Source organism: Lynx canadensis, chromosome B3 (genome assembly GCF_007474595.2).
Source record: "Lynx canadensis isolate LIC74 chromosome B3, mLynCan4.pri.v2, whole genome shotgun sequence".
In the NCBI taxonomy this organism is placed as follows: Eukaryota; Metazoa; Chordata; class Mammalia; order Carnivora; family Felidae; genus Lynx; species Lynx canadensis.
Genome location: NC_044308.2, coordinates 27,670,411 through 27,686,734, shown reverse-complemented (window position 1 = coordinate 27,686,734; position 16,324 = coordinate 27,670,411). Strand labels below are relative to the sequence as shown.

Genomic DNA, 16,324 nt, shown 5'->3' with positions numbered 1-16,324 from the left:
AGTTGTGGGTCCATTTTGGGTTTTCTATTCTTTTCTTCTGATCGATGTGTCTGTTTTTGTGCCAGTACCATGCTGTCTTGATGAGTACAGCTTTGTAATACAGCTTGAAGTCTGGAATTGTGATGCCTCCAGCTTTGGTTTTGTTTTTCAGGATTGCTTTGCCTATTTGGGGTCTTCTGTGGTTCCATACAAATTTTAGGGTTGTGTGCTCCAGCTCTGTGAAAAATGCTGGTAGTATTTTGATGGGGATCGTGTAGATTGTTTAGAGTAGTATAGACATTTTTTTTCAATATATGAAATTTATTGTCAAATTGGTTTCCATACAACACCCAGTGCTCATCCCAAAAGGTGCCCTCCTCAAGAGTAGTATAGACATTTTAAGAATGTTTGCTCTTCGGATTTTGATCATGGCCATTTCCAAAGCGTTTGAACTGGAATTCATTACCACCGGGTTGCACCACCCATGTGAACTTGCACATCCCTCTCAGGGAGACCTGGCCTCAGGAGATGACAGCATTCAGTCCTGGGAGGAGCCTGCAATTAGTCATCACTTGCAGTTGGTGCCGTCCCTAGGAATCCAGAACTGTAAAGAGCTAAACGAAACCTGCTGTCTGAATGGGTGAACCTGCATGCTGGGGTCCTTCTGTGCCTGCCCCCCTCCTTCTATGGCTGGAACTGTGAGCATGATTCACACTAAGAGAACTGTGAGTCTGGTGCCCCACAGCACCTGGCTGCCCAAGAGATGGTCCATGTATAAATGCTGGCACTGCCAGGTTTCACTGCTTTCCTTCAACATTTCTACCGAGGTGTGATGGCCATGTGATGGATGAGCACTTCCTGGTTTCCAGGACTCCAGAATTAACACTGTGTTCAGGCACCATTTTTTGCTAGCTGGCATCTGCCTTGCTATACAAGATACTGTTAATGGACACTTGCATATGCAATATTTGCTATGCAAATTCTGTAACCTGTAAAGACTGTCACTCTAATGTCCTAACTGGAAGGTGACCATTTGCCTTGAAATAGTGGACAGATTTTCATCATGGTTCCTAACATTTTCTTCTTTTCTTTTTTTAAGTATGTGATAATTTATTTATTGTTTTTTTTAATTTTAATTTTAATTTTAATTTACATCCAAATTAGTTAGCATATAGTGGAACAATGATTTCAGGAGTAGATTCCTTAATGCCCCTTACCCATTTAGCCCACCCCCCCTCCCACAACCCCTCCAGTAACCCTCAGTTTGTTCTCCATATTTATGAGTCTCTTCTGTTTTGTCCCCCTCCCTGTTTTTATATTATTTTTGTTTCCCTTCCCTTATGTTCATCTGTTTTGTCTCTTAAAGTCCTCATATGAATGAAGTCATGATTTTTGTCTTTCTCTAATTTCACTTAGCATAATACCCTCCAGTTCCATCCACATAGTTGCAAATGGCAAGATTTCATTCTTTTTGATTACTAATACTCCATTGTATATATATGCCACATCTTCTTTATCCATTCATCCATCAATGGACATTTGGGCTCTTTCCATACTTTCACTATTGTTGGTAGTGCTGCTATAAACATGGAGGTGCATGTGTCCCTTCGAAACAGCACACCTGTATCCCTTGGATAAATGCCCAGTAGTGCAATTGCTGGGTCATAGGGTAGTTCTATTTTTAATTTTTTGAGGAACCTCTTTTCTGTTTTTCAGAGTGGCTACACCAGCTTGCATTCCCACCAACAATGCAAAAGATCCTCTTTCTCTGCATCCTTGCCAACATCTGTTGTTGCCTGAGTTGTTAATGTTAGCCATTCTGACAGGTGTAAGGTGGTATCTCATTGTGGTTTTGATTTGTATTTCCCTGATGAGGAGTGATGTTGAACATTTTTTCATGTGTCGGTTGGCCATCTGGACGTCTTCTTTGGAGGAGTGTCTATTCATGTCTTTTGCCCATTTCTTCACTGGATTATTTGTTTTTTGGGTATTGAGCTTGATAAGTTCGTTATAGATTTTGGCTACTAACCCTTTATCTGATATGTCATTTGCAAATATCTTCTCCCATTCTTTCAGTTGCCTTTTAGTTTTGCTGACTGTTTCCTTTGCTGTGTGGTCCCTAACATTTTCTTAAAGTCCCAACTACTTTCCTCTGCCCTCTCCTCTCCAAAAAACTTGTTTAAAAAAAGCCAGCCATATTTACATTGTGGCCAAGTTCCAAGTGTTTCTTATTATTTCCCTTTAAACAATTGAATTCTATCTTCATATTATTAAAGACTACTCCTAATGTGGAACTGAGGCTAAAGCTTGGAGTAGAGTTGATCAAAATCAATAAAGACCTCATCTTTAGGGGCGTCTGGGTGGCTCAGTCGACTGAGCATGCAACTTCAGCTCAGGTCATCATCTCATAGTTCATGGGTTTGAGACCTGCATCAGGCTCTTTGCTGGATAGCTCAGAGCCCGGAGCCTGCTTCAGACTCTGTGTCTCCCTCTCTCTCTGTCCCTTCCTTGCTCATGCTCTGTCTCTGTCTCTCTCTCTCTCTCAAAAATAAACATTTTTTTAATTAAAAAAAAAAGAATGTAAAAAAGACCTCATTTTTAAAAGGAAAGGAAGCCTCCGTAAATGCTAGAGAAGACAAGGGCAGCCCTTTTTTCTCAATGCTTGTAAAGAGATTGAAGTCTCCTTGGAAAAAAATTCTACCTAAATATCCCCAACATGGGGCACCTGGGTAGTTCAGTCAGCTAGGCGTCCAACTTCGGCTCAGGTCATGATCTCAGGGCTTGTGAGTTCGAACCCCATGTCAGGTTCTGTGCTGACAGCTCAGAGCCTGGAGCCTGCTTCAGATTCTGTGTCACCCTTTCTCTCTGCCCCTCCCCCACCCACTTTCTCTCTCTCTCTCTCTCTCTCTCTCTCTCTCTCAAAAATAAACATTTAAAAATAATAAACTGCTTTCTCCATACAAGTATTTTAACTGTTGTAAAAAAGAAAATGTTCACAATATATGCATTTAGTTGTAAACCAGGTGATAAAACTATGTACTGTAAAACTCATTTTTAAAATACATTGTGTGTATGAGCATGCTCAGTAAAAATGGGAAATCTATGGACCAAAAAAAAAAAAAAAAAGCTTGCTCTTTCAATCCATGAACATGGAATGTTTTTCCATTTATTTGTGTCCTCCTTAACTTATTTCATAAGTTTTCTACAGTTTTCAGAGTACAGATCTTTTACCTCTTTGGTTAGGTTTATTCCTAGGTATCTAATTGTTTTTGGTGTAATTGCAGATAGGATCGATTCCTTGATTTCTCTTTCTGCTGCCTTGTAATTAGTATACAGAAATGCAACCAATTTCTGTATGTTGACTTTATATATCATGAGACTTAGCTAAATTCATGCATTAGTGTTTGCAATTTTTTGGTAGAGTCTTTTGGGTTTTTTACATAGAATATCATGTCACCTGCAAATAGTGAAACTTTGACTTCTTCTTTGCTGATTTGGATTCATTTCTTTTTATTGTCTGATTGCTGAGGGTAAGACTTCCAGTACTATGTTAAATAGTAATGGTGAGAGTAGACATCCTTGTCTTGTTCCTGACCATAGGGGAAAGGATCTCAGTTCTTCCCCATTGAGAATATTAGCTATGGGTCTTTCACACATGGGCTTTGTAATATTGAGATATGTTCTATATATCCCTATTTGTTGAGGGTTTTTATCAAGAATGGATGCTGTGACATGGTGCCTGGGTGGCAAAGTTGACCATCTAACTGTTGGTTCACCTCAGATCATGGTCTCATGGTTGGTTTGTGGGATTAGGCCCCACATCAGATACTTCATGGACAGCCCCAAGCCTGCTTGAGATTCTCTCCCTCCCTCTTTCTCTGCCTCTCCCCACTCACACACACACACTCTCTCAAATAAATACACATTAAAAAAAAGAATGGATGTTGTATTTTGTGAAATGCTTTCTTCTGCATCTACTGACTTGATCATATGGTTTTTATTCTTCGTTTTATTAATGTGGTATATCATGTTGATTGATTTGAGAATATTGAACCAGCTCTGCAGCCCTGGAATAAATCCCACTTGATCATGATGAATAATTCTTTTAATGTACTAGTGGATTCAGTTTGCTAGTATCTTGTTGAGAATTTTTACATCTATGTTCTTCAGTGGGGTCTTTCTGGTTTTGAAATCAAGGTGATGATTATAGACTCATTATAGAATGAGTCTCGAAGTTTTCCTTCCATTTCTATTTTTTGGAACATTTTGAGAAGAACAGGTAGTAACTCTCCGTTAAATGTCTGGTAGAATTCCCCTGGGAAGCCATCAAGTCCTGGGTTTTTGTTTCTTGGCAGATTAAAAAAAAATTTTTTTTAATGTTTATTCATTTTTGAGAGAGACAGAGCATGAGCAGGGAAGGGGCAGATAGAGAGGGAGACACAGAATCTGAAGCAGGCCCCAGGCTCTGAGTTGACAGCAGAGAGCCTTACGTGGGGCTCAAACTCATGAACCATAAGATCATGACCTGAGCCAAAGTCAGAAGCTTAACCAACTGAGTCACCAAGGCACCCCTCTTGGGAGATTTCTGATTAGTGTTTCAATTTCCTTGCTGGTTATGGGTGTTCCAATTTTCTATTTTTTCTTGTTTCAGTTTTGGGAGTTTGTATGTTTCTAGCAATTTATCCATTTATTCCAGGTTGTTGGCATATAATCTTTCATAATATTCTAATTGTTTGCAGTTCTGAGGTATTGGTTGTGATCTCTCCCTTTTTATTTGTGATTTTAATTTCTTGGGGTCCTATCTCTTTTCTTTTTGATAAGTCTGGCTAGAGGTTTGTCAATTTTATTAATTCATTTGAAGACCCAGATCTTACTTTCATTGATCTGTTCTGGTTTTATTTCTTGTTTCTACAGTGTTTATTTCTACTCTAGTCTTTATTATTACCCTTCTTCTGCTGCCTTTAGCCTTATTTTCTGTTCCTTTTCTAGCTCCTTTAAGTGTAAGGTTAAGTTGTGTATTTGAGACCTGTCTTTCTTCTTGAGGTAGGCCTGTATTGCAATATACTTCCCTCTTATGACCACCTTTGCTGCAATCCCAAAAGTTTTTGACTGTCATGATTTCATTTGCTTCCATGTAATTTTTTATTAGGTCTTTAATTTCCTGGTTAACCCATTCATTCATTAGTAGGATTTTCTTTAACTTCCATGTATTTGTGGTCTTTCTGAATTTTTTCTTGTGGGTGACTCCAAATTTCATAGCGTTGTGGTCTGCATATATGCACAGTATGATCTCAGTCCTTTTGTACTTGTGGGGGGTTGATTTTATCTTTTTTAAAAAGTAGGCTTCATGCCCAATGCAGAGCTTGAACCCACAACACTGAGATCAAGACCTGAGCTGAGATCAAGATTGGATGCTTAACTGAATAAACCACCCAGGATCCCCATGTGGAGGGTTGACTTATGAACCAGTATGTGATCTATTCTGGATATTGTTCCATGTGTACTCAGAGAATGTGTATTCTGCTGCTTAAGGATGGACTGTTCTGAATATATTTGTTGAGTCCATCTGGTCCAATGGATCATTGAAAGCCATTGTTTCCTTGCTGATTTTCTGCTTAGATGATCTGTCCATTGCCGTAAGTGGGATGTTAAAGTCCCTTACTATTATTGTGTCATCATCAGTGAATTTTTTGTTATTAATTGATTTATATATTTGGGTTCTTTCAAGTTGGGGGAATAAATATTTACAATTGTTAGGTGTTCTTGAAGGACAGACTCCCTTAATTATGATATAATGCCCTTCCTCGTCTCAAGTTGAGTCTTTGGTTTAAAATCTAGTTAAAATTGGGTATAAGTATGGCTACTCTGGCTTTCTTTTGCCATACATAAGCATGATAGATGGTGCTCCATCCCCTCCCTTTCAATCTGCAGGTGTTTTTAGGTCTAAAATGAGTCTTCTAGGCTTCTGTGAAGATGGTGGCATAGGAGGACGCTGGGCTCACCGCGTCCTGCAGATCACTTATATTCCACCCACACCTGCCTAAATAACCCAGAAAACCGCCAGAAGACTAGGAGAACAGATTCTCCAGAGCCAAGTGTAGACGAGAGGCCCACGGAAGAGGGTAGGAAGGGCGGAGAGGCGGTGAGTGCTACACGGACTGGTGGGAGGGAGCCGGGGCGGAGGGGCAGCCCGCCGGCAAACAAGAGCCCGAGTCTGGCTTGCAAAAACGGAGGGGCCGGATGGAGTGCGTTCTGATAGCAAGTGGGACTTAACATCCGGAAGGTTATAAGTTAACAGATCTGCTCAGAGAACAGGAGGGCTGGAACAACGGGAAGGGGAGTTGTTGAGCCCCGGACAACAGAGCGCAGCTTGGCGGGGAACAAAGGCGCTGGCCAGCGCCATCTCCCTCGACCATCCCCCAGCCAAAATACCAAAGGGAACCAGTTCCTGTCAGGGAACCTGCTTGCACCACGTAAACACCCAACGCTGTGCTTCTGGGATCCATCCCTCTGGCAGGTCTGACTCTCTCCCGGTGCTGCAGGGCTCCTCCAGAAGTGGATTTCTGAAGGAAAAGCGAGCTGGGCCTACCCCTCCTGTCCCTGTGCACCTTGCCGATCCACCTCAGCTAATACGCCAGATTCCCAGCACCACCAGCCTGGCAGTGTGCAAGTAGCAAAGACGGGCCATGCCACCCCACAGGAATCCCGCCCCTAGAAGTGGGGAAGAGAAGGTACACACCAGTCTGACTGTGGCCCCAGTGGTGGGCTGGGGGCAGACATCAGGTCTGACTGCGGCCCTGCCCACCAATGCAAGTTATTCAAGACAGCACAGGGGAAGTGCCCCGCAGTTCCGCACCACTCCAGGGACTATCCAAAATAATGAAACGGAAGAATTCCCCTCAAAAGAATCTCCAGGAAATAAAGACAGCTAATGAACTGATCAAAAAGGATTTAAACAATATAACAGAAAGTGAATTTAGAATAATAGTCATAAAATTAATCGCTGGGCTTGAAAACAGTATAGAGGACAGCAGAGAATCTATTGCTATAGAGATCAAGGGACTAAGGAACAGCCAAGAGGAGCTAAAAAAATGCTATAAGTAAGCTGCAAAATAAAATGCAGACGACCACAGCTCGGATTGAAGAGGCAGAGGAGAGAATAGGTGAACTGGAAGATAAAATTATGGAAAAAGAGGAAGCTGAGAAAAAGAGAGACAAAAAAATCCAGGAGTATGAGGGGAAAATTAGAGAACTAAGTGATACACTAAAAAGAAATAATCTATGCATAATTCGTATTCCAGAGGAGGAAGAGAGAGGGAAAGGTGCTGAAGGTGTACTTGAAGAAATAATAGCTGAGAACTTCCCTGAACTGGGGAAGGAAAAAGGCATTGAAATCCAAGAGGCACAGAGAACTCCCTTCAGACGTGACTTGAATCGATCTTCTGCATGACATATCACTGTGAAACTGGCACAATACAAGGATAAAGAGAAAATTCTGAAAGCAGCTAGGGATAAACGTGCTCTAACATATAAAGGGAGACCGATAAGACTAGTGACGGATCTCTCTACTGAAACTTGGCAGGCCAGAAAGGAATGGGAGGAAATTTTCAATGTGATGAACAGAAAAAATATGCAGCCGAGAATCCTTTATCCAGCAAATCTGTCATTTAGAATAGAAGGAGAGATAAAGGACTTCCCAAACAAACAAAAACTGAAGGAATTCATCACCACTAAACAAGCCCTACAAGAGATCCTAAGGGGGATCCTGTGAGACAAAGTACCAGAAACATCACTACAAGCATGAAACCTACAGACATCACAATGACTCTAAACCCATATCTTTCTATAACAACACTGAATGTAAATGGATTAAATGCGCCAACCAAAAGACATAGGGTATCAGAATGGATAAAAAAACAAGACCCATCTATTTGCTATCTACAAGAGACTCATTTTAGAACTGAGGACACTTTCAGACTGAAAGTGAGGGGATGGAGAACTATCTTTCATGCTACTGGAAGTCAAAAGAAAGCTGGAGTAGCCATACTTAGACAAACTAGACTTTAAATTAAAGGCTGTAACAAGAGATGAAGAAGGGCATTATATAATAATTACAGGGTCTATCCATCAAGAAGAGCTAACGATTATAAATGTCTATGCACCGAATATGGGAGCCCCCAAATATATAAAACAATTACTCACAAACATAAGCAACCTTATTGACAAGAACGTGGTAATTGCAGGGGACTTTAATGCCCCACTTACAACAATGGATAGATAATCTAGACCATGGTCAATAAAGAAACAAGGGCCCTGAATGATACTTTGGATCAGATGGACTTGACAGATATATTTAGAACTCTGCATCCCAAAGCAACAGAATATACTTTCTTCTCGAGTGCACATAGAACATTCTCCAAGATAGATCACATACTGGGTCACAAAAAAGTCCTTCATAAGTATACAAGAATTGAGATCATACCATGCATACTTTCAGACCACAGTGCTATGAAGCTTGAAATCAACCACAGGAAAAAGTCTGGAAAACCTCCAAAAGCACGGAGGTTAAAAAACAGCCTACTAAAGAATGAATGGGACAACCAGACAATTAGAAAAGAAATTTAAAAATACATGGAAACAAATCAAACTGAAAATACAACAGTCCAAACGCTTTGGGATGCAGCAAAGGCAGTCCTGAGAGGAAGATACATTGCAATCCAGGTCTATCTCAAGAAACAAGAAAAATCCCAAATACAAAATCTAACAGCACACCTAAAGGAAATAGAAGCAGAACAGCAAAGACACCCCAAACCCAGCAGAAGAAGAGAAATAATAAAGATCAGAGCAGAAATAAACAATATAGAATCTAAAAAAACTGTAGAGCAGATCAATGAAACCAAGAGTTGTTTTTTTGAAAAAATAAACAAAATTGAAGCCAGACTTCTCACAAAGAAAAGGGAGATGACCCAAATAGATAAAATCATGAATGAAAATGGAATTACTACAACCAATCCCTCAGAAATACAAGCAATGATCAGGGAATACTATGAAAAATTATATGCCAACAAACTGGACAACCTGGAAGAAATGGACAAATTCCTAAACACCACACACTTCCAAAACTCAAACAGAAGGAAATAGAAAACTTGAACAGACCCATACCCAGTGAAGAAATTGAATCAGTTATCAAAAACCTCCCAACAAATAAGAGTCCAGGACCAGATGGCTTCCCAGGGGAGTTCTACCAGACATTTAAAGCAGAGATAATACCTATCCTTCTCAAGCTATTCCACAAAATAGAAAAGGAAGGAAAACTTCCAGACTCATTCTATGAAGCCAGTATTACTTTGATTCCTAAACCAGACAGAGACCCAATAGAAAAAGAGAACTACAGGCCAATATCCCTGACGAATATGGATGCAAAAATTCTCAATAAGATACTAGCAAATTGAATTCAACAGCTTATAAAAATAATTTTTCACGATGATCAAGTGGGATTCATTCCTGGGATGCAGGGCTGGGTCAACATTCGCAAATCAATCAACGTGATACATCACATTAATAAAAAAAGATAAGAACCATATGATTCTGTCAATCGATGCAGAAAAAGCATTTGACAAAATTCAGCATCTCTTCTTAATAAAAACCCTTGAGAAAGTTGGGATAGAAGGAACATACTTAAACATCATAAAAACCATTTATGAAAAGCCCACAGCTAACATCACCCTCAATGGGGAAAAACTGACAGCTTTCCACCTGAGATCAGGAACACGAAAGGGATGTCCACTCTCACCGCTGCTGTTTCACATAGTGTTGGAAGTGCTAGCATCAGCAATCAGACAACAAAAGGAAATCAAAGGCATCAAAATTGGCAAAGATGAAGTCAAGCTTTCACTTTTTGCAGATGACATGATATTATACATGGAAAATCCGACAGACTCCACCAACAGTCTGCTAGGACTGATACATGAATTCAGCAAAGTTGCAGGATACAAAATCAGTGTACAGAAATCAGTTGCATTCTTATACACTAATAATGAAGCAACAGAAAGACAAATAAAGAAAATGATCCCATTCACAATTGCTCCAAGAAGCATAAAATACCTAGGGATAAATCTAACCAAAGATGTAAAAGATCTGTGTGCTGAAAACTATAGAAAGCTTAAGAAGGAAATTGAAGAAGCTACAAAGAAATGGAAAAACATTCCGTGCTCATGGATTGGAAGAATAAATATTGTTAAAATGTCAATACTACCCAAAGCTATCTACACATTCAATGCAATCCCAATGAAATTGCACCAGCATTCTTCTCGAAGCTAGAAAAAGCAATCCTAAAATTCATACGGAACCATAAAAGGCCCCAAATAGCCAAAGTAATTTTGAAGAAGACCAAAGCAGGAGGCATCACAATCTCAGAGTTAGGCCTCTACTACAAAGCTTAATCATCAAGACAGCATGGTATTGGCACGAAAACCGACACATAGACCAATGGAATAGAATAGCAAGCTGAGAACTAGACCCACAAAAGTATGGCCAAAGACAGTCTCTTTAACAAATGGCGCTGGGAGAACTGGACAGCAACATGCAGAAGGTTGAAACTAGACCACTTTCTCACACCATTCACAAAAATAAACTCAAAATGGATAAAGGACCTGAATGTTAGACAGGAAACTATCAAAACCCTAGAGAAGAAAGCAGGAAAAGACCTCTCTGACCTCAGCCACAGCAATTTCTTACTTGACACATCCCCAAAGGCAAGGGAATTAAAAGCAAAAATGAGGGGTGCCTGGGTGGCTCAGTCGGTTGGGCGTCCGACTTTGGCTCAGGTCATGATCTCGCAGTCCGTGAGTTCAAGCCCCGCGTCAGGCTCTGTGCTGACAGCTCAGAGCCTGGAGCCTATTACAGATTCTGTGTCTCCCTCTCTCTCTGACCTTCCACCACTCATGCTCTGTCTCTGTCTGTCTCAAAAATGAATAAACGTTAAAAAATTTTTTAAAAAAAGCAAAAATGAACTATTGGGGCCTCATGAAAATAAAAAGCGTCTGCACAGCAAAGGAAATAATCAACAAAACTAAAAGGCAACCAACGGGATGGGAAAAGATATTTGCAAATGACATATCAGACAAAGGACTAGTATCCAAAATCTATAAAGAGCTCACCAAACTCCACACCAGAAAAACAAATAATCCAGTGAAGAAATGGGCAGAAAACATGAAGAGACACTTCTCTAAAGAAGACATCCAGATGGCCAACAGGCACATGAAAAGATGCTCAGCATCACTCATCAGGGAAATACAAATCAAAACCACACTCAGATATCACCTCACGCCAGTCAGAGTGGCCAAAATGAACAAATCAGGAGACTATAGATGCTGGAGAGGATGTGGAGAAACGGGAACCCTCTTGCACTGTTGGTGGGAATGCAAAGTGGTGCAGCCACTCTGGAAAACAGTGTGGAGCTTCCTCAGAAAATTAAAAATAGACCTACCCTATGACCCAGCAGTAGCACTGTTAGGAATTTATCCAAGGGATACAGGAGTACTGATGCATAGGGGCACTTGTACCCCAATGTTTATAGCAGCACTCTCAACAATAGCCAAATTGTGGAAAAAGACTAAGTGTCCATCAACTGATGAATGGATAAAGAAATTGTCGTTTATATACACAATGGAGTACTACATGGCAATGAGAAAGAATGAAATATGGCCCTTTGTAGCAACGTGGATGGAATTGGAGAGTGTGCTGCTAAGTGAAATAAGCCATACAGAGAAAGACAGCTACCATATGTTTTCACTCTTATGTGGATCCTGAGAAACTTAACAGAAACCCATGGGGGAGGGGAAGGAAAAAAAAAAGAGGTTAGAGTGGGAGAGAGCCAAAGCATAAGAGACTCTTAAATAAAACTGAGAACAAACTGAGGGTTGATGGGGGGTGGGAGGGCGGGGAGGGTAGGTGATGGGCATTGAAGAGGGCATCTTTTAGGATGAGCACTGGGTGTTGAATGGAAACCAATTTGACAATAAATTTCATATATTAAAAAAAATAAAATGAAATGAGTCTTCTATAGGCATCGTGTAGATGGGTCTTGTTTTTTTGTTTGTTTTGGTTTTTTAATCCATTCTGATACCCTATGTCTTTTTATTGGAGCATTTAGTCCGTTTACATTCAGGATGATTACTGAAAGATAGAAGTTTTGCCATTGGGTTACCTGTAAAGTTGGTGTTTCTATTGATGTTCTCTGTTCCTTTCTAGTCTTTGTTGCTTTTGGTCTCCCCCTCTTGCCCCCGCCCCACTCAAAGAGTCCCCTTTAAAATTTCTTCCCTGATTGGTTTAGTGGTCACAAACTCCTTTAGTTTTTACTTGTCTGGGAACTCTTTATCTCTCCTTCTATTCTCAATGACAGCCTTGCTGGATAAAGTACTCTTTTTTTTAATTTTTTAATGCTTTTATTTATTTTTGAGACAGAGAGAGACAGAGCATGAGCAGGGGAGGGGCAGAGAGAGGGGGAGACACAGAATCTGAAGCAGGGTCCAGACTCTGAACTGGCAGCACAGAGTCCGACGTGGGGCCCGAACTCACGGACTGCGAGATCATGACCCGAGCTGAAGTCAGACGCTTAACTGACTGAGCCACCCAGGCGCCCCATAAAGTATTATTTTTTTTAATCAAAAGGAATAACAAGCGAATTTATTATTTACTTATTACTGTATTTGTCGCTTGATAGATATCACGTAACCATTACTTTTATTAATGTAATAAATATAAATGGCACAAAAAATGAATAAAACATAAATGTGACTATACATATATTTCCAAAGTTTATATCCATTAAAGAACCTCAGAATTAATCAACAGATTAGTACTCTATTCCTGTTTTGATAGTTCAATATATTTTTCTTTTTAGTCTGCTATCTTAAGAGGCTGTTAAATTATAAAGTAGGTATCATCGTAAAGACAGTAATTTTGTGATCAAGAAAAAATATTTAAAGAATTTTGAGTGGGGGGCACCTGGGTGGCTCAGTTGATTGAGCCTCTGATTCTTGATTTCAGCTCAGGTCATGATCACATGGTTCATGATATACAGCCCTGCACTGGGCACTGCCTGTGATTCTCTCTCTTCCTCTCTGCTGCACCTCGCTCATGCTTGCTCTCTCTCTCTCTCTCTCTCTCTCTCTCTCTCTCAAAATAAATAAACAGAGAGGAGCTGTTGGATAAATAATTTTTATGTGTTGGAATGTTAAATCTTGATTTAAACCCTGCTTGTTCCATGTTCTCAATCCTTGCCGAGAATCACCTGAGCCATGCAGGAAGATCAGCAAGGTGCTGTATGCTGGCAACACCATGCAACGCTGCAACCGAATTGAATCCAATGCAGCTGCCATTGCTGCCGCCCAAGGAGTTTCGTCTGGATAAAGTATTCTTGATTGCATATTTTTCCTTTTCAGCATGTTGAATATATCCTGCCACTCCTTCTTGGCCAGCCAAGTTTCTGTGGACATATCTGCTGTGAACCTGATCTGTCTTCCCTTGTAGGTTAAGGATTTTTTTTTTCTGTTGATGCTTTCAGGATTCTTTCCTTGATGTATTTTGTGAATTTGTCCATGATATACTTTGGCGATGGCCAGTTTTTGTTGAATTTAATGGGAGGTCTCTGCATTTCTTGGATTTTGATGTCTATGCTCTTCCCCAGATTAGGGAAGTTTTCAGCTATAATTTGCTCACATAAACCTTCCGCCCCTTTTTTTCTCTCTTCATCTTCTGAGACTCTTATGATACAAAAGTCACGGAGTTCTGTAAGTCTGTCTTCGTGATCCATTACCTTTGTTTCCATCTTCTTTTCAGAATCATTATTTTCCATAATTTTATCTTTTATATCACTAATTCCTTTCTCTGCTTCATGCGTCCTTGCTGTTATGCAATCCATTTGGGTCTGCATCTTAGTTATAGCGTTTTTATTTTTGGCCTAAATTTAATCTCTTATCTCTGCAGTAAGGGATTCTCTAGTCTTCTATGATTTTTTAAATCCTACCTCAGATATCTTACTTATATCTGTATTAATTGAATCCCTGGCTGTCATTTCTTCATGTTGTTTCTTTTGGGGCAAATTCCTCTGTCTTGTCATTTTGGAGGAAAAAACATAATAATAAAATAAAATAAAAATTAGAAAAAAAAAGGATGCTAGATCCTAGGTGTGTTTTGGTCTGCTTGTTAAGAGAAGCTTGAGAGAAAAAAAGTAAAATTTTTTTAAAAAATCTGCCTTTTCTATATTCAAGAAAAAAAAAAAAGAAAGAAAGAAAAAACAAAAAGCCAGATCTGGTTTCCCCTAGAGCTGACACTTTGCAGCACTCTGTGATCAGCAGACTTAGTGCATGAGAGGAGGTTGTGTTGGTCTTCTGGGAGAGTGGCCTGCTGCTCTCATTCTGAGGTATATTTGCCCTAGTGGAGATGCCTGGAGGATCCGGGCGGGGGGGGGGGGGGGTGGAGCTTGGTGTAATGTGTCTGTTCTCTGCTTGGTGGTGCTGTTTAGCTCACTGAGGTTGATTAGTGGTAGTGGGCTATGGGTAAAAATGGTTTCATCCCCTTCTCTAGTCTCTGAAGCAGAAAGTTCCAGCCCTCACAGACACACAAATGATCCCCTCTGCTCTGTCCCTGGTGTCCTTGACCAGGCTATCCACTTGCCTAGGCGCGGCAATCTTGTGTTTTATACCTCAGGTGCAGCTGTGTTTCAAAACCTCACACTTCAGACAATGCACTGCTTGAACCCACTGCCTGATCCTGAGGGAGGTTCTTGACACAGTGTGGCTGGTACCAGCTTTTTACAGAAAACAGAACTGTGCAGCAGAAGTGGCCTGAAGTTTATGGTAAACCACAAAACACAAGGGGCACTAGGGTATGCTGCCCTCAGCTGACACCTTTGTTCCTATACTGGTGAACAGGGCCACCCCACAAGGTCTTTTGTGCATGAAGAGGCCCTATCACGGCTTCCAAATGCACTCCAAGTAGGGGAGCCACTTCTCCCCGTGCAATGAAGGGGATCCTCAGACCATGCTGCCTGCGCCTTGGGCTCTGCCCTGCTTCCTTACCAGAGCACCACCAGGCACTGAATTCCAAAGTTTCAGATTCTGTGCTGTTTATTTATTTTTAAATTATTTTTAATTTTTAGAAAGAGAGAGCACACACACACAAGCCAGGGAGAAGAGCAGAGAGAGAGAGAAAGAATCTTAAGCAGGCTCCACTCTAAGTGCACAGCCAACATGGGGCTTAATCCCACAACCCTGGGAATATGATCTGAGCTGAAATCAATGGTCAGATGCTCAGCTGACTGAGCCACCCAGGTGTCCTTGCACTCTGCCATTTATAAAAACCTGGTGGTATGGAAACCCTCTTCTTTTTCCGTGTCAACGGTTTTGGGAACAGTTTCATTTGCAATCCCCTGCACATTTTTATGCCCCCCCCCCAACTTACCTCTCTGCAATCAGGGCTCCCTCCCCGCATCAGCAGAGCCTCTTTTCTCCCAAAAGTCAGCTCTCTGCAGTTCCTGCTTGTAGATGAGAAGCTTTGTTTTCTAAGACTTTTGACTGATTTCTTGGATGTTCAGAATGATTTGATATTTATCTAGCTGTTTGCAGGAGGAAGCAAGCATAAGGCTGCCCTACTCCTCTGCCATCTTAACCAGCATATAGTTTTTCATAATATTCTTTTATGATTGTTTGTATTTCTGTGGTGTTGGTTGTTTCTCCTCTCCCATTTGTGATTTTCTTTATTTGGGTCCTTTCTCTTTACTCTTTGATGACTGGCTAGGGGCTTACCAATTGTAATTTTTTAAATTATTTTTTATTTAATTTATTTTTTAAATTTACATCCAAGTTAGATAGTATATAGTGCAACAATGATTTCAGGAGTAGATTCCTTAATGCCCCTTACCCATTTAGCCCATCCCCCCCCCACACCGCCTCCAGTAACCCTCTGTTTGTTCTCCATATTTATGAATCTCTTATGTTTCGTCCCAATCCCTGTTTTTATATTGTTTTTGTTTCCCTTCCCTTCCTTTCTGTTTTGTATCTTAAAGTCGTTATATGAGTGAAGTGATATTTGTCTTTCTCTAATTTCGCTTAGCATAATACCCTCTAGTTCCATCCACATAGTTGCAAATGGCAAGATTTCATTCATTTTTATTGCAAAGTAATACTCCATTGTATATATATATACTACATCTTCTTTATCCATTCATCCATTGATGGACATTTGGGCTCTTTCCATACTTTGCCTATGTTGATAGTGCTGCTATAAAGGGGGTGCATGTGTCCCTTCGAAACAGCATACCTGTACCCCTTGGATAAATACC

At 40.5% G+C, this 16,324-nt stretch overlaps 1 protein-coding gene and 1 pseudogene across 1 annotated transcript in view; one reads left to right on the top strand and one right to left on the bottom strand.

Moving 5' to 3' along the window:
- NIPA1 (NIPA magnesium transporter 1) overlaps nucleotides 1-16,324 on the bottom strand; it is an 88,631-nt gene that overhangs the window by 27,524 nt on the left and 44,783 nt on the right. The gene's annotated exons all lie outside the window — the stretch shown is intronic.
- Nucleotides 375-6,653, top strand: LOC115515965 (annotated as a pseudogene).